The 22293-nt window shown below is 36.4% G+C and overlaps 1 protein-coding gene across 4 annotated transcripts in view; it reads right to left on the reverse strand.

Annotated features, from left to right (window-relative positions):
• The window catches only part of CNTN4 (contactin 4), a 1025129-nt gene that overhangs the window by 860394 nt on the left and 142442 nt on the right, over positions 1-22293 (reverse strand). For all 4 annotated transcript variants that reach the window (XM_070776310.1, XM_019985102.2, XM_070776305.1 and 1 more), the window contains exon 2: positions 14945-14985. The gene's annotated coding sequence lies outside the window, so the exon portion shown is untranslated. The remainder of the gene's footprint in view (positions 1-14944; positions 14986-22293) is intronic.

The raw sequence follows: 22293 nt of genomic DNA on the forward strand, positions 1-22293 counted from the left end.
AGTATGTATCTAGTACCTACTATATGCCTAGCAATATTCCCCCTCCTATAAATATGAATGTATAATTTGTGTAGAAATCATCAGAGGTTACAGTGCCATCTATATTGAGATTATTTGAACTAATTTGGGCCAAAATCAAATCAAATCAATGAAATAGTTTGATATGCTCACTTTCCTAATGGTTTTTACTATATCAAAGATTGAATTTAAAAAATATATCAACTAGACAACTAGTTAAAATGGGAAAATAGTCTCCTTTTTAATATCTATGCTCCAGGGCATTACTTCAAAGAATCTATACCAACTTTAGTTTTCAATGGAATCCATGGTATATAATGTACAAAAAAATATAAAACATGCCTCTATAATTTATCAATATTACAAATCAAGAAAAATTAGTAGTACTAACTCAATTTCTTTAAAATATGACAGTAGTTTTTGCCAACATGTCACTTTAAGAGAAGAGATTACATAGTATTTTATAACTAGTGCTAAATTAAATAATTCATTTCCTGGCTAGTCAAAATAATACAGAAATGGTAGTGGCCCTTCGAGGAAGCAGAAGGAAAGGCAAATTCATTCTTTCCTTTTATTACCAAAGTCCCCTTAAATGACTTATTTGGGCAAGGACATATTTTCTAAGGGCCATTAGTGATGGAACCCTGAGAGCCCTCTTTCCAGGGACCTGGACCTCTAAATGCAAGTGAGAGTGATCAGAATCAAATGGGAACACAAAAACCAGAATTGAGCAAAATGATCTACAGAGATACTCCTTCATTTATTTGGTACCCCTTAACTTTGCTGTTTCCATTAAAAAATACTTCAGGAACAGAAAGTCACCATATTTTATTAGCATTCCTGGAGCAAATATTTAATATCCTAGATGGCTATGCTCAACTTCCCAAATGTTAATTGATGCCATTACAAATTGCTTGTGGCACATTCAAGGTGTACCAGGAAATTAATGACAGAGCTTCTGGAATAGAAAATATGTTTTAATAACTGGTCAGGAGGATTTGTTTTTCATTAGCTTCCTTTCTATGGCAAGTAATAAGACACCCCTATTTGGAATTCTAGAGATATTGAGATAATGGTACTCTATAAATAGGTGACAAGGCAACATTAGCATTGTAAGCAGAATTTCTCCTCAGATTTAGGAGTAATAGTTACAGGTGCCATTACTAATTATTCTTTTAATACAATTTATTTTCTTCTATTAATTAGAACAAGAACAAAAAATGAAAGTTTCTCTTTTAAATAATTAAGGATTATATTGACAACTAAGTATTATGTTCTGGGTTTCCATAATCATTGTCTACTTGTGTCTTTATTTTGGACTTTGTAAGGTAATAAGATTATAATAGCTCTTGGGGAATATGGTTATGCAATCCAAAACTGAGTTGAAATGAAAAAAGAGAGCTATAGTGCAAATCATTTCTCAGGCAAAAGTTCCAAAATAGTTGTTACTTTTATTTCTCACTGTAACCTTTAATTACAGAGCTCTCAAACATCATGTGCAGAAGGCAATGGCACCCCACTCCAGTACTCTTGCCTGGAAAATCCCATGGGCAGAGGAGCCTGGAAGGCTGCAGTCCATGGGGTTGCGAAGAGTCGGACACGACTGAGCGACTTGACTTTGACTTTTCACTTTCATGCACTGGAGAAGGAAATGGTAACCCACTCCAGTGTTCTTGCCTGGAGAATCCCAGGAATGGGGAGCCTGGTCGACTGCCATCTATGGGGTCGCACAGAGTCGGACACAACTGAAGCGACTTAGCAGCAGCAGCAGCAGCAAGCATCATGACCTCAGAAGTATATAATAATGAAAAGGATAATTAGTGAAAATTAATGATAATAGTTCTCTGAAGAATACAGAAATCTGTGATGGTCCCCAAGATTCCTGCCCTTTGGTGTACATAACTTCTGTAATCTCTTCCCTATGAATCAGGTCGAGTATGACAGACTTCACTCCTGTCATTACATCACCTTATAAGACTAACATGACTGGATTATGGTTCCACATCACTGGGCTTTGAGTTATTCCAAAGGGAGATTCTCTTAGAATCTTGACCTACTGAGATTGAAACTTAAAGTGACAGGCTCCCTTCCTGAAGGGAGAGATGTGAAGTAACAGAGATTGCCCCTTTAATATGAAGAAGGAAGCTGTTGTGTTGTAAGGTATTTATGAAGAGCATCACGTGGCAAGCACTGGAGGGCAGCCCTCTGTGTGCTGACAACAGTCCTGACTGACAGAAAGCTACTCAGACAAGGAACCCAGATCTCAGTTTCACAGCTGCAACAGAACAGATGCTGCCACCAATCTGAAGGAGTTTAGAAACAGTTATTTTGCTAATTCAGTCTCCAGACGAGGACCTGGCCAGCTGATACTTCCATTTCAGCATTATGAAACCCTGAGCAAATAGCTCAGCTAAACCATGCTGGACTTCTGGCCCATGGAACTTATGAGATAATAAATATTGATTATTTAAAATATTTTTTAATCCATGGTCATTTGTTATACAGCAATAAAAGTCTGATACAGATGGACTGTCGTGTATTGAATATTTTTGAGGACTCTGCAGGCATTGTGATAAATCTTATATTTATTGTCCCATTCAAATCAAATTCATAAGTCAAACATTATCATCAACCCTATGTTACAGATGAAGTGCAAGTATACAGGGTAAATATCTTGATCAAGGTTACACAGATAACAGAGATGACAGCTGAAACTTTAACTCATTCTATTTAACTTCAGAGCCTATGCTCTTGAACCCTGCATTCTTCTCTCCTTGTGACAAAGGGCACTGAGGTGATGGTACCAAAACCTGGGTTTGAATCCCATTTTGCTATAAATTAGCCATGCTATATAAAGGAAAACAAGGATTCATTCTCCTTATTCCTGGTGTATGAACGAAAGAGTAGTACATGCTTCTCAAGTCCTTCCAAATCTAAGTTTCTCTCATGAAAGTAAAAGCTTATATTCTAAATTATCCACATAGAAATTAATGTAGTTTTATATATAAGAAAGCTAAATTACAAGGGCCAATGACTAGATATCTCATTTTGTCACAAGAGCCACCTGACCTCTATGATATTCAAAACCCACACTGTAAGCATTTTGGGGAGGTGTACATACCCGTGGAAAGGGATTAGGAGATACTAAAATATGGCTTATTTTAAATTCCATCTTTGGCATACATCCCAGCTAAAGCAGACAGAGAAAATAATACAAAATCCCTCTACAGGAATCTTAAAAGAATAAAATATCTAAAAGTAGGGTCCAATAACAACACTCATTATAGGGGTAAAAGTAGGATTTTAGGGTTTGTTTGTTTTTTTCCCTGAAAGAAAACATCTATGACAAGATAACTGTGAGTGGAATCCAAAGTCACACTATGATGGGACAGTTTTTCCCACTCTCTGACTTTCGAGGTCAAAGATTTCTGTTTTTCCGATTTCCCTCCGACTCACTGAATCTCATTTGTGTACTTCTTCATGGCCCCCTCTTCCCTCTCCATTCAACTCCTTGCCCACTCTATGCTTCTCTCCACACTTACTCTTCTTATAAACCTCAACCAATGTCTTAACTTGATCCTATAAGCTAGATCCTTTGCCCCAGCCCTACCAATTCAACCACACACACACACACACACACACACACATACACATAATAATAATAATAATAAATACATGGGTCTGTCTTCTCCTGCCATCTACTTGCCTCTTTCAGTAGCACTAACTGATCTGAGAAACAAATGACATTTACAGTCATAAGGCACTAGTCATGATCTGGACCACTCTGCACTAGGCCCTATCTGTGCAGTCCTGGTTGTAAAACCACAATCTTTCATCATTCAACTTTTCATTTTTCATAACACTTCTTTACCTCCTGCACAAAACTGTTCATCGATGCCTCCAAATAGTGCTGTGACAGCAGCTACCTGTATCTTGGCTATTGAAGGCCCTCTGCAAATTTTTAAGGTATTTTATTTAAAACAGCATATGATTCTGTTTTCAGCAACTAATATTTTCAGTCCCATTAGAAAATTCCCCACGCATTAGGAGGGCTCAAGGGAACACTTTCACCATCTGCCTCTTCGCTTGTTCCATACATAACCTCGTTTCTCCATTACAACAAATCCTCTCCTCAAAGCTGGATTTCAACACATCCAGCCAACACAAATACCAACGGGCTACGATATGCTATGTGATGGTGTCAGGAGAATACATGTTGTCCTACCACCTTAACAAGGTTTTCCGTCAACAAATGCACCAACTGGCTATTTTCATGTTAACCTAAGAGAGTGCTCAAGCTTATCATCTAAACTTCCAGGTATGATGAATGACCAAGGCAAAAAACACATTTGTTAAGGAAGCAGCGCACATAAGCTTGTAAAGCTTTGATTGATCATGTTTACCCAATGGATACAAATGTTATTGGCCTTTAAAAAATATTTGGGGAGAGGGTCATGTTTTGTTTTCTTTTCCTTTTTGAAAATGGCTTTTTTGAACCAGTGTTCTTCTTGGGCTTGCACAATGGAATGGTATAGAATAGTGGTTACCAGTGATTTTGTATAAACAAAATTGATTGCTTTTGTCAAGAATATGAGGAGGTATGGAAATGTTCTAGGTGCAAGTAAGGAGATATTCCACTTCCCTTTCAGGGTTCTTTATTGCCTCTATTATTTATGTATAAAAAAACTAAAGTAACTTGGGTTAATAAACCAAAATTCTTGAGTTTGGCTCTGGAGCTAAATATGAACTATTTTTCTAAACTGTCTTTAGAACCTTATTTAGCCCCCTCTGTACAAAAGATAAAAATGCATCCAGCTAATCATTCAGCAATTATTAATGCTGTGCCTATTACAGGCCTGAAAACTGTGCAGCCATTCAGTTTATAGCACCAAACTGTTCAGTCTCTGCTCTGGTGCAGCTTACGTGCTTGGACAAAGACCATAAGCAAACAAGCATACCATTTCAGGTGGTGAAAAGTGCTAGGTAGCAGTGAGAAGAAACAGAGGAGGTATAGACAGTTTTCTAGAGATGATGATCCAGCAAAGTCTCTCTGATGGGAAAATATTTGAGCAGAAATTCAAAGAAGTAAGGGACCCAGACATGCAGATATCTGTGGGGGAGAGCAATCCAAGAAGAGGGACCAGCATTTGAATCTTCAACAAATATGAAGATAACACTGAACATTCATGTGTGTCAACATTCTCTGAAGACCTAATAAGGCATGCTGCTATCATATCTTAAAAGTACCACACTTTCTGCCATTTCTCTGTCTACACTTGGGTTGCTATTTGTTCCCCCAAACATGACTCACCATGGAAGACGCTGCAAAGCCCAGAATAACTGTTTTCACTCAACTAATACATACAGAATAACTCATTATATTTCATGCCATCGCTCAGTTTTAGAGCCATTTTATCAAAGAGAATACAGTTCTTAGCAATATTGCATTTAATCAAAAAGATACCTAATATGACAAGAAATCCCCAATCCAGACTTCAACATCAGCCAAAGAGGAAGAAAAAAAAGCAATTTGCCCTGCAAAACTGATTTCAAAACTATCATCATCCATCATCATCATCATCAATCACAAGAGGCAGCTGCTTTGGCAGCATTATTTTAAGTCCACATTTAACGAGATGACAGCTTAACCTTCTTAGGAAAGCACAGTAATCTCTCCTTACAAACCCAACCAAGTACAGAGAAGCAGATTTGCTTTAATGTAGAAATTGGCTTTCATCTGATTTCATAAACATGCAAAGGCATTTGATGATTTAATAGGTACTTGGGTTTTTCTTTTGAACATTTGACATTCTATCAGGACTGGTGAGGGCTATGTTACTCAAGGATTATTGCAGTCACTACCTAAACAAGAATTTTTCAACAGAACTGACTGAGTCTGATGGCCAGGGAGAAAGCCATCCATGCTACACTCTGTGTTTATCATTAAAATAGATAACCAATGAGAAGCTACTGCATAGCATAAGGAACTTTACTCAGTGCTCTGTGGTGAATTAAATGGGAAGGAAATCCAAAAACATGGGGATATATGTATACATGTAACTGATTCAATTTGCTGCCCAGCAGAAACTAACATTGTAAAACAACTATACTCCAATAACAATTACTTTAAAAAAGAAACCATCCATAAAATGTACCTTCCAGAGCAAGAGGCATTTGCCTAATACATATTACAACACAATGAACATGTGCTTCACACATGACAGACATTTCTTTCCTCATTCAATGCTTGCATTTAACTGAACTCCTGCTCTCACTGTTCACATCCATGTCCCAGAGCTTTTCATAGTTCTATGTATTTATTTGTACAACTTACTCAGCATGCAGGGACCATCACCAACATCTCTATACATTCATATCCCAAACAGAGACACTGACCAAATTTCAGCAGCAACCCCTTCCATAAAACTCTCCCTGGAATCCCAGAGAGCAGTTTTTTGCCTTCTCTGAATTTCCTATCAGACTTCAGCTGTATCTCTTTTAAGAACTCATCTTGTATTCTACCTGATCGGAGAGTCATTTGTTTGCATCTATCATCCTGTTTTTCCTGTTGATGAAAAATATTTATGGGCAATTATAATAGCAGTTTATCTTTTTACCTATTAAAATAGTCTTCCCTTATTACACTATTACAAAGATACATGGTAAATTAATAATTTCTCCACATCCCAATTATGCTGCACTTCTGAACAAATATCCTCAGTGAAAAACATGCCTTCCATCATTTCCATCATAGCTAAGGGCAAGAATCAAAGGCAGTAACTATGAAAGCTACTTACAGCAAATGTCAAAAACAGCCATTCTATTATGCAAAAGAAATTTAAAAAAAATAATAGCAAAAAATCTCCCCATTAAAAGTTTCCTTTCAGAATAAGAGGCATTAGGAATTTTTTTCATTATAATTTCCACAACAGCTAGCACACTGCCTTGATGACAATTTGTGGAATGAATAAGTAAATGATTGCATGATTATGTGCACATAACTGTAGCTCAGACACAGAATATCAAATTGTGGGGAGGGAAGATGGTTGCAAGAGGAACATGTCCAAGATAAGCAAGGAGTACAGGTTGAAATTTAGGAGAAAAGGAAAGGTAGATCAATACTGTTGTTAAACAGCATCTTAATAGAGAGTATGAGGTTAAGAATCATATCTGTACCTGAGGAAGATAATTAAGATCAATGACATTCTGAAAAATTAGCATACAGGAAGATGTTCATCTAGAGAATGGAATAGTATGAGAATGTGAGAGGTGAAAGAAATTACACACACACACACACACACACACACACACACACATACCTATTTGCCTGCCTGTTGCTGATGAAGTTGGAAGAAGGAGTAGGAGAAAAAAGGATAATTCTCAAAAGGCAACTCTATTTACTACTGCAGTATATGTATTGATTCCTAAAAAAATATGAGAATTTCAGCATACCTAGATGGTTTGTGATTAATGATAGGATACCTTGTTAAAGCTAGCTGAAAGGTACATCATTTTTCATGACACAGGACCAATGAGACTCAATTAATAAAATGAAATATTAAGTCAAATTTAGAATTCTTCCCCACACAGTCATTTCTCTGAAGAAAAAAGAATATGTGCACTCATTATTTATTGTTTCAGATTAAAACAGTAGGCATTTTAAAACACATGTACAGGCTAAATTCCTAGAACTCAATGTTCATAGAGATTTTCTTTTCCCTGCTTCAAAGTCTGTACTTCTGAAGCACTGTTACCAGAGTTTCAATGCAATATGAGCTTTTAAGAAATTAATTATGGCAGGAGAATCATGTTCAGAATCAGTGTGCACTATTCTTAAATTTTTTTGAAAATATGAGAACCATCACCTGGGAACCTATCAACTGTGACACGCCCAACCTGCCTATCTTATTCATCTTCACAGGCCAGAAAGTACCTGGTGCAAAGGCGACTTAGGAAGTAGCTGTTAAGCTGTGTTGAGTATTTCAACAATATATCTTTTCCCCTAGTATTCAGATTCTCAAAATGGCAGTTTAAAACCACAAATAAATTAAGGACTCCTGCCTCATTTCTTCTCTATCAAGCTATTATCGGTCTACCTTCTGTTAGATGAATGGCTCCCAAAATCAGTTCTATGAAATATCGGTTATCAAAGAGTAGGGGAGTGGGTTTTATCCTGAAAATATGTAAATACTTGTCTTGGAAGCAGTAATATATTTTCAGCTCTAGAACTTCTCAGTTTAATATGGTTATATATGTTGTGTATATTATGGTAAGTGCAAAATTACTTCATTTGCATCCAACTCTTTGCGAACTCACAGATGGCAGCCCGCCAGGTTCCTCGGTCATGGGATTTCCCAGGCAAGAATACTGGAGTGGGGTGCCATTTCCTACTCCAGGGGATCTTCCCGACCCAAGGACCAAACCTGTGTCTCATGTCTCCTGCACTGGCAGGCAGGTTCTTTACCACTAGAGTCACCTGGGAAGCCCATGTACTATGGTAGATAGATAAAAATGTATATAATATATCTGGACTTAAATGATGTCAGAATACTTTTTAATCATAGTGCTGTATTGGATTCCCATACCTTTTCACACATTGAACATGAAATATCAAAAAATTACAAGGCTTTCAGTTTTGTTTCAAATATTTTCCTATAGGCAACCAGCATATATTGGTCATTTTGATTGCACAGTCTTTTTGAACATAGATAAGGGACATCTGTAACATGATTACTTCATAAAATAAGAATTTTAACAATGTACTTTCCACATGGAAATTCTAAGTTTTAAGAATAATATATCTACAAATTTTAGAATCTTTATTTTGACCTTATTTTTGAGAAAGGCATTACGTTTTACTTGTCCATATTGAGCTATACACTGTGTCTCCTCCATTCCATTTTGTCTCCTCCAAGATATTTTGTTTATTTACTCATAAAACATTAAGCCCTCAATGCACCCCATTCATGGGTCTGGAAATCAGTCACATAAAGATGAATACAATAGGTCTCTGCTCTAAGAGAGCCCTTATCTCATTTGGGAGAGAAAAATATAATAACAGTATCAAAACAGAGGTCGCTGACATTGGAAAGATGCACCCACTTACAAAATAAGGACATATCTGCCTTGGATAGTCAGAGATGGCTTCAAAGAGGAAAGCCTTCAAAGAATGAGTTTACCAAGCATAACAGGACAGTGGATTGAGGTGTATAACACATCCAAAGAGAGAAACAACATTTGCTGAGACATGGAAAAAATATAGATGTTTAGAAGATTTAAGTGATTAGCAAACTAGATCATGACTTTCTCGTCAAACTAAGTTCACTGAGAATTTTCCAATAGCAAATAGTACAGATCAGAGGGATCAAATTTTCCATCTTTTGTCTCCAAATTACTGCCATACTTGGGAATATTCATGTGAGTAGACTTGGACTGAATTTCTGCACATGCTTAGTGCTTCTAGGAAAAGAGACTGCTCTGGGGCTGGTCCCTTGAGAGATTAAGACGACCTACACAAGGCAGTAAGTGATTCTGTGATGTATTGTATAATTAATGCTTACTGAAGAAGAAAGAAAGGGTAACATCCAAATCCTTCTCTACCCGTATCTAATATTGACAATAGAGTAAAAGATGCAATCCACTATTCAAATTACAATTTTCTTACCTCTGCAAATTTAAGTGATACATGGTTATGTATTCTGAATTTGTCATCTGCCTGGAACTTGGTGAAAAACTGCCATGATTAAAAACCTTCCTCTAAGCTTCCCTCGTAGCTCAGATGGTAAAGAATCTGCCTTCAATGCAGGAGACCTGGGTTCAATTCCTCGGTTGGGAAGATCCCCTGGAGAAAGAAATGGCAACCCACTCCAGTATGCTTGCCTGGAGAATCCCATGGACAGAGGAGCCTGGCAGGCTACAGTCTATGGGGTCACAAGACTTGGACTCTACAGAGAGACTAAGCACACAAGCTCCCCTTTTCCATGACCCCTTGCAATTAACCATTTAAATATTTAATCTTTCCACCAATCTAAAATATTAGGCATATGCTTTAAGGATATACTTTTCATGATCTCTCCCCCTATGTTTGGTCTGAGTTCTGCCTCCCTTTTCAGAACACCACCATCTTAAACGTAGAAAGAGGAAACTGAAGAGAACGAAGGCTGTACGTTGCTTACTGTTTTATCCTCAGGAATTGGGGTAACACTTAACGCATGCTAAAGAGTTGAAAAGTATTAGATGCATGCATAGATGGATGAATGAACAAGTGGATGAGAGGAAGAAAGTCAGCGAAATGGATAAAAGGACAAGTGGAAAGAAATGAAAGAAGAAAGAAAAGGCAAGTGGAAAGTGGAACAGAAAGAAGAGTTCACTTGTATCAATAATTTTATCTGTATTAGTTAGGATTCTAAATTGAGTAACAAAGACTCAGTTCAAACTAGCCTAAACAAGAGGGTCAATGACAAAAGGGTTTCTATAGCTCCCAAATACCCAAGGATACATTTCAAGGAGCTAGACAAAGAGTAGCAGAACACAAGACCTTAGAAGACAGAACTTAGGGGACTCAACTCTACAGGTCTTTCCCAGTCTCCTGTTCATCCGCTTGCCTGGGTACCTGAGGTTACTTTAATCTTATGGACATCAGTCACCTTCCTTGATAGAGAGCTCCTCATCCTCACATCCATACTTCTATGGTTCTTTTTACAGTTTTGGCCCACGTCTTTTCTAATTCCTTTGTCCAGAGGAAGAGACAACTGTGAAATAGTTAAACTTAGGACACTGGCCCATGAATTCTGATCAGAATTGCTACTATATCTGTTATAAAAAATAGAGCTAAAAGCATACAGTTGTAAATTATGCCATTGCATTTTGGACTATCAATTTTACTCTGTTTTTGAATTATGCAAAGATAGCACAGACATTAAATATCAGACTAGTAGTTAATAAAAAAACAATAATATTTTAGAATCAGCTTTGAACAAATATTGAGTTTTCATAACAACCTTTGCTGTATCTGAATCAATATATAATTTCTGCCCCACCCATGTCATGGTGTAACATGAGGATCCAATAAGATGAAGTACATAAATACATATAATAAATGTATGAAATGCAGTGACCATTGTAGTTGGCAACTCTATTTTTAATATTAAGTATTAAAAAACAGAGCAAAAATGGTCAAAGAAACCATCTATAGTCTTGTGATTTCTAATGAAGATTTCCCTGTGATAAAATAATTATTGATAAACTATTTATTGATAAAGTTGATAAAATAATTATTACTCATTTAATTTTTTAAATAACTGTTCTTTTCAGAACCAATATACAGTTTTTCACAGTCTCTTGCCTATTACCTAAGACCATGGATGCAGATGCATTCTTTTTTCCCTAGTATTTCTTACTTAACTGTGTTTGCGTTAAAGAAACTATATTGTGAGGTGATTTATCCAATAAAGCAGAAAACAAGAGGATAAGTAAGATCATTTTAAAAGCAGGAAGCAAATATAATTGGCCCACCCACTCCAAACATACCACATGGGAAAAAAATAAAGTCTGAAACTCTACTATCTTGTCGAGTAGACAGTTTTAAATTTCACAAAACAATTTTATTAAACACAACTGAGATACAAAGAAACACATGAATTGTACCAAAGGGACTTTTGTACCAATTGAAAAAAGGGAAGAGAGGTAGACAATCAAATTGTGGAACGACAAACAGAATGTGTTGGTCAGAAGGCAGTGAGATTTAGATGAGCCACAGTGAAAGGACAAGTTGGCAGCAATGACCTTGAGCAGCAAGTTCTGGCTAGAGGGCATCTGGATGGCCTCCCGGAAGAGGCAGAAGTTCAGCGAGACATAAAAAGACAAGTAGAACTTTGACAGGTACAGAACTGGAAAAAAAAGGGGTATCCTTGACAAAGGAAAGTGTATAAAAAGCAGAGAGCCAGGATTAAACACTGGGTAAAACAGCAAGTGACAAACAGCAAGAGCATCAAGAACATGAAATCATGGTTAGAAAAACTGAAAAGTTAACTATGCAAGATTCTCAATGTCAGCATTATAGCTATCTATCCAATAACAGTTAGCAATAAAATGTAGATAATAAAACTGGAATTCACTAGAATACTTAGGATACTTACAGCTTTGTTAATTAATTATTATTATGTTGGCCTCTGAAAATAAGTATATCTAGCTACTCTATTCATATGTTCATATAATTCTAATAAGTAATACACAAAGAATATCCATTATTTTAATTGCTTATTTTTAAATATTTCCCTTATAATTTGCTTCTATGATTTGCATTCCTTTGAAGGGAAATAACGCATTTATATATTGCCTTTGCCAAGGCCACGCTGAAAACCGCCCTTTGTCATAAAAAGATATCTTTACTAATGGCATATAATCAAGCAGGCACTTCATTAGTCATTAAAACTTACTGCAAATATTCAACAGCTTTGTAGCAATTGCAAAGAAAACAATGAAATTTATTTCAAACTGTAATGCCTGTGATTTGTCTCATAAAACACAGAAAAAACATTTCTGCAAAAAGAAAGACATGCAATGAAGGTTTTATTACCATTTGATTTACAAATGTTTAAAATATAGTTTTTAATATCTAGCACTCACGATGCTAAGTTTTTCCTAAATGAAGTTAGTGTTTTAATAAGCTTTGCTGCTTGTTATTACCATATTCACAGATGAGTTATTTTTTTTCTCAGCAATGAATAACTAATATGTAGACTGAATCCATATAAAATGACATCATCTTACCATTTTCACCTACAAATTGGTAATTTTTATATTTAACCTAAAAATATAGAATTGTAGAATCTTAAACTTAGGAAAACAGTATAAGAGATCTAGCAGATCCTTTGGCCTGACTCATAAAAAACCCCCTCTGGTATCAAACTGCAATCATTTGCTATCTTCTGTTGAAATGTTTGAAATAAGCTTAAAATAATATATGAATGGGAGCAAGAAGAAGCAGTCAACGCAGAATAAACCCAATACTCAAATGGATCTTTTTCCTTATGCATTCATCTTATAAATAAAAATAAAAGAAAAAAAAGAGATAAAGGAAAGGAAAAAAGAAAAACAAATCTCAAGCAAATATCTTACCTCACAATAGTAAAGGTGCCTGAACATTATTTAGAATTGTTTTAAATGGCCAGATAAGGGTATAAGGGTTTACTATTTGGACTAAATATACAACGCATTTATTTCTCTAATTCAAACAAAAGGAACTAAAATTAGCATCTCTAGATAACACTTTTTCATCTAAATAGATTGAAAAAATCAAGTGAATTATTCAAATCTAGCAAAGGAAGCCACTAAGAAAACATATTTTAACACTCTTCAGCCTGCAACCTATCCAGAAAGAGAGAAATCAGATAAAAGATAACCTTGAGCTAACAAGGTTATAAGGGATTCTTTCAAAATAAGAGATTTTTCAAAATGAGTCACTCCTGTGTCTCCAAGTCGGGCAGAACAAAGAGCACAGAGGGAAGCCTGCCTTTCTAGATCCACTCAAACTCCAGAATTCAGTAAGTACACAAGAATATTGGTGACTTGACAATCAATCGAACCTTTTTGCACTCTTTTCCCATTAAACAGATTTACCTTACTCTGTCACCTCTTAATTCATAGCAGTTTTACCAACATGAAGACATTCACTTCTAAACTTTAACTTTTTGAAGTAAGAAATGAAGGTATTTCAGGAAAGAAAGAACCTAAGAAATCTTGATTTGACCCACTAACCATACAAATGAGGAAAGCAAACTTGAGGTAAAGTGAGATGCTCAAAACCCCACAGCCTTTGAGAGTAAGAACAGTCTCCAAATGCTTGATTCAAGAACCCCTGGCTTTGTGATGACCTGACAAGTTAGGACACCATCCTCTTTGTTGTGATTTGGTCATTTTAGCTATGAGACTGGGTGGTACATGTGCCTGAGCATGTATCTGTGCGGAGCTTAGATAGGCATTAGTACATTTAAGACTCAATTTTTCACTGATTAATTAATCACTCCTAAATGGTCAGTAATCCTTTTTAAGTCTAAGATCTTTCCCATAAATTAAACTTCCTAATGCCACAGGATTATCTGCAGTTGGGTAACCAAATACAAACCACGTTATTATCATGGAACTACCAAAGTAAAATTACTAAAATAAACAAACTGATAATTCTCTAGTATTCGATGTATGCACTAAATGAGAAGGAAAAAAGACAGAGAACTTTGTTCAAATTATAAACATGGTTAGGTTTAAAAAATAATCAAAAAGATGATTTAAGATATCTGCTATTAAGAACAGAGACATCTGATCACTAAATACAAAAAACATAAAATAATGCTTGTAGGGCAAAGGTGTGTTCTAAAATGCACATTTTGGTAATAGAACCTAATGTAGGAAATAAATAAATGTCATAAAAAGCAAAGATGTACAGCTGAATAAATATGTGAAGGAAGACAAACAAATGCATTGCACATTACATTTAGTTATTCAGATAATGAATTTCAAGTAGTTAACTTTCCTACTTTAAAAAACTGTGCAGCTTTTAAATGCACTGATAAATGAGATTTAATAATAAATGCTATTTGCAAATTAATTTTGAGGACCAAATATTACATTGAAAATAACCATAAATGTCTTATGATGTCAAATACACTGCTATTGCTTTCTGTATATTCTACTTATATAAATTATAAGTTAATTCCATAACTCCTTTTAGGAGTCCTAGTTAAGATCAACATCAAAAATATTGTACAATTTCTCCACAGAAAAATATATTTGTATATTACAAACAGGATGGGGAACACATGTATACCTGTGGCGGATTCATTTTGATATTTGGCAAAACTAATACAATTATGTAAAGTTTAAAAATAAAATAAAATTAAAAAAAATAAATAAATAAAATGGTACATACCCCCAAATATGTTATTCATCTCAAGTTCAACTGCACATCACCTACAAATAAAGAAATAGGTTTTAGAATAAAGTGTAAATCTAGACTTAAAAAAAAAATCATCAGTTGCATTCCAGAGGTATCATGGTGCTAGAAGGAAGTCTCAGTGACATGTTATGATAGAAAAACTTTCTCAGTCAATTACAGAGAACCTGATTTTACCAAGATACTCCTTAAACTGTACAGTAGGTTATCCTGATGAGCAAGGATACTGTTACAGTGAATCCTTAAAAAAAGGCCAATAGGATGATCTATATCTAAATATATGAAAAAAACAGACACTGATACCAAAGATACTGATACTGCAATATGTTTAAATAAGTAAAATTAAGCATTTGATTTTCATATTAAAGTCAAAACTGTCCCATTTGAAATTAAATAACAAACTATAAGATGGTTAAGAGCAACTATATTCATTTCTTATAATATATGTTATTATAAGAAACAATCCTCTTATCCCTTTCTTTAAAAATCACTGCCAAATTTTTTGATCAGAATACATTGTACAAAAATTCAAACCTAACTACAATCTGTGCAACAATTATAACAATTTAAAATAGTATAAAAAAAATAGTATGAAGGCTGTCTAAGACTTACAATCCTTACTTTTTTCATCCTCAAAAATCATATACTACACCTTTCTAAACTTCAACTCCAGGTGGTACTGATAATAGTTTAGACTTCAAACAAACTTACATTTCTTTCAGTTCTAAATTGTATCTTCATGCTTCCTTTTCTGAGCTCTAGATCTACTTAGCCAACTGACTATGTGAAATCTCTATTTGGATACCCTAAAGGAATCTCAAACTCAACTTGCCTGAAAACAAGTACATGACTCCCTGTACCAACCTCTTTTCCCATGAAATGGCCTACTTCTAGTGTTGACAGCACAAATTTTTATATTGGTTTCCTGACACATCTACTTTAACTAAACTGTATGCAGTTTAGTTAAAGTAGATGAAATAGGAACAGCACTGAATGTTTATATTCCAGCACAGGCTGCAATGCCTCCTTCACAGTGGCCACTTTAAAACCCAAATGCTGAGTGGTTGTATGCAACAGTTAATGACTGAATTGTCCCAAGAACATGTACAATACTAGGTGCTCCTGTGACTTCTCAATCATTAAAATTTAAAATCACACGAGAACATTTTACTGAAAACTATTTCTCCAGTCAGCATAGTCACCATTGATGTATCACATGCTTACCATATAGAGACAGTTGAAAGGACTTTGCAATTTGCACTGGGAAGATTCATTATACAAAGATTCAAAATGTTATGGCAAGTACACTGATTGTAACCGCCCACCCTGGCCAGGCACCATAGTAACTATTTGCATGGCTTATTTTAAGACAGGAGGTCCTGGTAAGGAACACAGAACTAATAAGCCACCACCAACCGGAAGAGTTTGGGAAAGGTTAAAAGGAGACACCACACGCCCGACCACCTCCCAGAATCCTTCTCGCTGGCAACCATCTTGGCTGAACAAGGTGTGTGCCACCAGGAAGGACTCAGTCAGAACGACTGGCTAAAGACAACCTGGAAACTGATTCCATCACCATAAAACCTGAGATTGCCAGCCACATGGCAGAGCTGCTCTCCTGGGTTCCCTTACCCTACTGCTCTCCACCCGGGCGCCCTTTCCCAATAAAATCTCTTGCTTTGTCAGCACATGTGTCTCCTCAGACAATTCATTTCCGAGTATTAGACAAGAGTCCAGTTCTGAGCCCTGGAAGGTGTCCCCCTTCCTGCAACAAAAATATAGATAAACAATGCTATGGCTTTTTTAAGTTAGAAAAATAAAACAATATGGGAGAGTTTAATTTCTTCAAAATTTTGACAAACTTTGGATTTCCCTCGTGACACAGTGGATAAGAACACGAGTTCAATCCATGGTCCGAGAAGATTCCACATGCTGCAGAGCAACTAAACCCGTGCCCCATAAATACTGAGTCTGCACGCTCTAGAGCCTGTGCTCTGCAATGACAGAAGCCACTGCAACGACAATCCCCACACACCAGAATGAAGGGTAGCCTCAGCCTGCGGCAACGGGAGACAGTCCATGTAAAACAATGAAGACCCAGTGCAGTCAGAAATAAATAAATAGAAATTCTGACAAACTTAAAAAATGTTTACTATAGCTTGTTGAAACACAGCCTAAGATATTCCCTTCCTAAATAGGTATCTGGGATTCTCTGGGACTGCATCAAAGTTAGCTTTCCTATTAATAATCTGCTTAATTGAAATAGCTTTCATATTATCCTGCTATATACATCTCTTCACACCTGGAGAAACATATAAATGGATAATGTTAGCACATCATTAAATCACATGCAATTCAAAATAATCATTTGATTCAAGCTCTATTCAGAAGAGAAATAGGACAGAGGAGCGCTAAGACAAGAGATCTTATCAAGGCCACACATTAGCCAAAATAAATGAGAACTTAATTTCCCCAAATACCTATGGCCTTTTCCCACTGAAAAATAAATTCAGAGCAATACTACTCAAAGCAAGTGAACAAGCTTTATCAAAGTTTCAAGCAACAAGAAAGACAAGTATCTGGTTTCCACTTAGCATAAACTTGAATCTTGTGATGGAGGTAATAATGAAATGCAATGAAATGCTTCTTTGGTGGAGAGAGGGATGCTAAGTAAGCAAGAAAATAGAAGAGAGGGAAAAAAAAAGACAAAAGCAGTATGGTCTTTTTGAAGGTCACACTGATAAAATGATCAAACTTCACTTAGAGTAACTGAAGAAGATTAAATATAATTCCTTTATGGCAAAGGCAATCAACAATGCATTTGCCTCAAGCTAAAGAACAGTCTGTCTTCCTTACTCTAGGAGCTTTACCCAGTATTGTTAGCTCTGTAAGGGGATGTTTAATGAATTTTCCTATCAGACATTATCAGCAGAATTTCCTGCCAAAGCTTTCTTGGTCCAGCATCTGGACAGAAGTCACTTCTATAAGTAGTTCTATATATAAATGAGGTAAGCAGAGAAACTCCACAAGCTGATGAAGTTTGTTAGTCTCAGCTAGATGCAATGAAGACCTCTTAATAAATATTATCGATTCTGTTGCCAAAATGTAGGTTGTCATTTCAGAATCTAAAGCTACCTGGCAAATTCTTATCTGAAAATAGGAAAACCTACTAGATGCCTAAATAGGGAAGAAGTCATATGGAATTACAGGAATGGGTGGAAATACTGCCAATGCTAATAATATCAGGTCAATTTTCCAGGAACTGCTCTTGTTTGCTTTTCTTCCACCTTTTGCTGTGTTTTCACTTTTATAAAAAATAGCATGAATACTTTTGAGAAAGGAGAACTCACTGGCCTCAAACCAAGGAGTTTGGATGGACTTTTCCATTAAATATCTTGAAAGTCATTTCTCTAATGAGCTTCTTCATATGCAAAATTAGAAGGGTGAGCTAGATGAGCTTCAAGTCTCTGCAAGAGATAATAACAATCATATCCAGGATGATTCTATCATACTGCTTTGTTACAAGGTTTATTGGAGAGAACACTCAAACAAACACCCAGAAAATGGTCTGAAGATTCTCAACATATTTCATGTCCCACACCATCCACACCTGTCCTCAATCAGTGCAGATAATGCTAAAGAGGAATTATTCAAAGTCAAGTACTACATACTGAATTGTATCTGCTTCGTTCAGGAAGGCTGTCTATATGATGGTACACATAGTCATGAGGGAGAATGCAGAATATATCACAAGACTGAAAGGGAAAAAAAAAGGAGGCAAAAGCTTTTTAATCGACCACTTAAAAGGTTATGTAGAGGCCACAAGGTGAAGGTATGAAGTATGTTTCTAGTGGAGAATGCTGTCTACTGACAATGAAACACTCGATATTCTTATGATTTTATTGAGTGAAGAGTCTATAGCGCATTTCAGTCCTGGATCAGTTAAGAATCTGGTATGTAAAAATAAAAGCCCATCAATTCTTAGCATTCCTTTGGGGTTTCTGTGGGTATATGTTTAATAACTGTCATATCTCCAAACAGTTCAGTCTGACCCCCATTTAGTTTAGAAATATAATGATAGTAGCCAGAGTTATCAGCCATGCTTTGATGGTTTAAATGCTCCTAACTGGTGCCCCATTAACCAATTTTTTAGTACGCAAACAGATTTATATTTGAAAGGCTCAAACCACCTCAGGAAAGTAATTAGGGCACTTCATAAAAGCAGAATCTATTTGCCAAGGTCAAAAAGCTCCTGAATCTCTTCCTCAATTCGATATTTTTTATGACTTTCTACCCCCAAAGTTGTCTCATTTAGGTCTTGTTAATCCCTTGGCAGGGCTGTTTTCAGATATGGAGGGGAGGATGATATGCAAAGGGTGTAAAGGGTGTGGTCTCAACTATAACAGACCACACAAATGAAAATAAATACTTTCACACTTCATGTTTTACATTATTGAATTGGTAAAGATGAAAAGATTTACACTATGTTGTTAAGTGTGCTGTAACAGTTATTCACATACATTTTCAGTGGGTGTATCCTTTGGTACATACTCTCTGGAGGATTATTTACCAGTATCTATTAAAAGCAAAAAGACTTTTTGGGGGGACTCGGGAATGCCTCCTCTAGAAATATAAAAGTCTAGGAAAATACAGTCATTGGAGCACTTCTTACCGGTTGTAATAGCTACCTAATAGGGTTGTTTTAAAGAACAAAATTGGCCTTTTACTGGTGTTAGTGGTTTGCAGATGCATGTAGTCACTCAGTCATGTCTGACTCTTTGAGACCTCACAGACTGTATGTAGCTGGCCAGAGTCCTCTGTCCATAGGATTTCCCAGACAAGAACCCTGGAGTGAGTTGCCATTTCCTTCTCCAGGGGATCTTTCCACCCAGGGATAAAATCCACGTCTCCTATGGCTCCTGCATTGGCAAGCAAATTCTGTACCACTGAGCCACCTGGAAAGCCCTGGTGTTGGTGGTAAGCACTGATAAATTTTAGCATGTAATTATTATTAGACAATGATACAAATCTTTTTTTTTAATACTACAGAATTTCAGAGAAGTAGAGCATATATTATATATATATGCTCTACTTACATATGTATATAAGTAGAGCATATAACCTCATATTCATTATGGTAAAAATAAGCATATGTGTGTACTACACATACCTGTATCTAGAACATGGTATTTAAATTCTTTCTGGTAAAACATTTACTTCTCCTTCATTGACTACACTACAGCCTTTGTGTAGATCACAACAAACTGGAAAATTCTTAAAGAGACGGCAATACCAGACCACATTACCTGTCTCCTGAGAAACCTGTATGCAGGTCAAGAAGCAACAGTTAGAACTGGACATGGAACAACAAACTGGTTCAAAATTGGAAAGGAATACATCAAGGCTGTATATTGTCACCTGGCTTATTTAACTTCTACAAAAAGTATATCATGTGAAATGCAGACAGAATAAAGCTCAAGCTGGAATCAAGAATGCAGGGAGAAATAGCAATAACCTCAGATATGCAGATGGCACCACCCTAGCAGCAGTAGCAGCAATGGCAGAAAGCAAAGAGTAACTAAAGAACCTCTTGATGGAGGTGAAAGAGGAGAGTGGAAAAGCTGGCTTAAAACTCAACTTTCAAAAAATGAAGATTATGGCATCCCATCCCATCCCATCACTTCATGGAAAACAGATGGGGGAAACTGAGAGACTTCATTTTCTTGGGCTCCAAAATCACTGCAGATGACCACTGCAGCCATGAAATTAAAAGATGCTTGTTCCTTGGAAGAAAAGCTATGACAAACCTAGACAGCATATTAAAAAGCAGATATATCACCTTGCTGACAAAGGTCTGTCAAGTCAAAGCTATGATTTTTCCAGTAGTTATGTACGGATGTGTGAGTTGGACCATAAAGAAGGCTGAGTCCCTTTGATCCAAGAATTGATGCTTTTGAATTGAGGTGCTGGAGAAGACTCTTGAGAGTCCCTTGGACAGCAAGGAGATCAAACCAGTCAATCCTAAAGGGAATCAATTCTGAATATTAATTGGAAGGACTGATGTTGAAGCAGAAGCTCCAATACTTTGGCCACTTGATGTGAAGAGCTGATTCACTGGAAAAAAACCCTGATGCTAGGAAAGATTGAGGGAACAAGGAGAAGGGGGTGACAGAGAATGAGATGGTTGAATGGCATCATTGACTCAACAGACATGAGTTTGAGCAAGCCCTGGGAAATAGTGAAGGACAGGGAAGCCTGGCATGCTGCAGTCCATGGGGTCGCAGAGAGTCAGACACAACTGAGCGACTGAACAACAACAATAACCTGCCAATTGGCTAAATTTCTTTACAGAAAAGTATGCTGCTAAGTCACTTCAGTCGTGTCCGACTCTGTGCAACCCCAGAGATGGTAGCCCACCAGGCTCCCCTGTCCCTGGGATTCTCCAGGCAAGAACACTGGAATGGGTTGCCGTTTCCTTCTCCAATGCATGAAAGTGAAAAGTGAGAGTGAAGTCGCTCAGTCGTGTCTGACTCTTAGCGACCCCATGGACTGCAGCCTTACCAGGCTCCTCTGTCCATGGGATTTTTCCAGGCAAGAGTACTGGAGTGGGGTGCCATTGCCTTCTCCAAGAGAAAAATATAGTTTATGTATAATCATATATGTTAATTTCACAGGACTGTTTCACACTGAAATAATAAATGTCTAAAAGATCATAATCTGGATCAAAATTATCATTATCTTATTAGAATGTAATTGAGTTGAAGAGTAGTTTAAATATTTTCTGGGTTTTTCTTTTCTGTAGCTAAACGACATTCTAACCATTATCAATCACTCATTTTAGCTGAATGACAAAGAGAAAAAATGTGAATAAAAGTATATTCATTTGACATTAATCCAAAATAACCAATTTGCTTCTTATGAGCCTGAGCTATTGCTGAGGTGGATTTGTTGAATTAGAACAGCAACTTTTCCTCAGGAATCTTCTAATTTTGTTCCAATCACTGGAGTCATGTTTATGTATTTCCTTGCACAGATACACTGCTTCCTCAGACAACTCTTGAGAATAGGAACTCTTTATCAGATGATTGAATATCAAATAGTGAGATGACAACCCAGCTAGGTTAAAAATATGAAAAGGCATTTAAACTTAAACATAAAAGAGATCATATGAATGAAAAAATAGAGGGGATGCAGAAGAATGAATTAGGAAAACCCCTTCCCTTCCTTTTCTCTCAAGAGCTTTTCCATACTTAAGCAGGGAAGTTGGGTTGTGCTCTCCAGTATGGTACCAATATTTAGAGTTGTGCTATCCAGTGCATCCCCTC

This window comes from Bos indicus, chromosome 22, assembly GCF_029378745.1.
Source record: "Bos indicus isolate NIAB-ARS_2022 breed Sahiwal x Tharparkar chromosome 22, NIAB-ARS_B.indTharparkar_mat_pri_1.0, whole genome shotgun sequence".
Classification (NCBI taxonomy): domain Eukaryota; kingdom Metazoa; phylum Chordata; class Mammalia; order Artiodactyla; family Bovidae; genus Bos; species Bos indicus.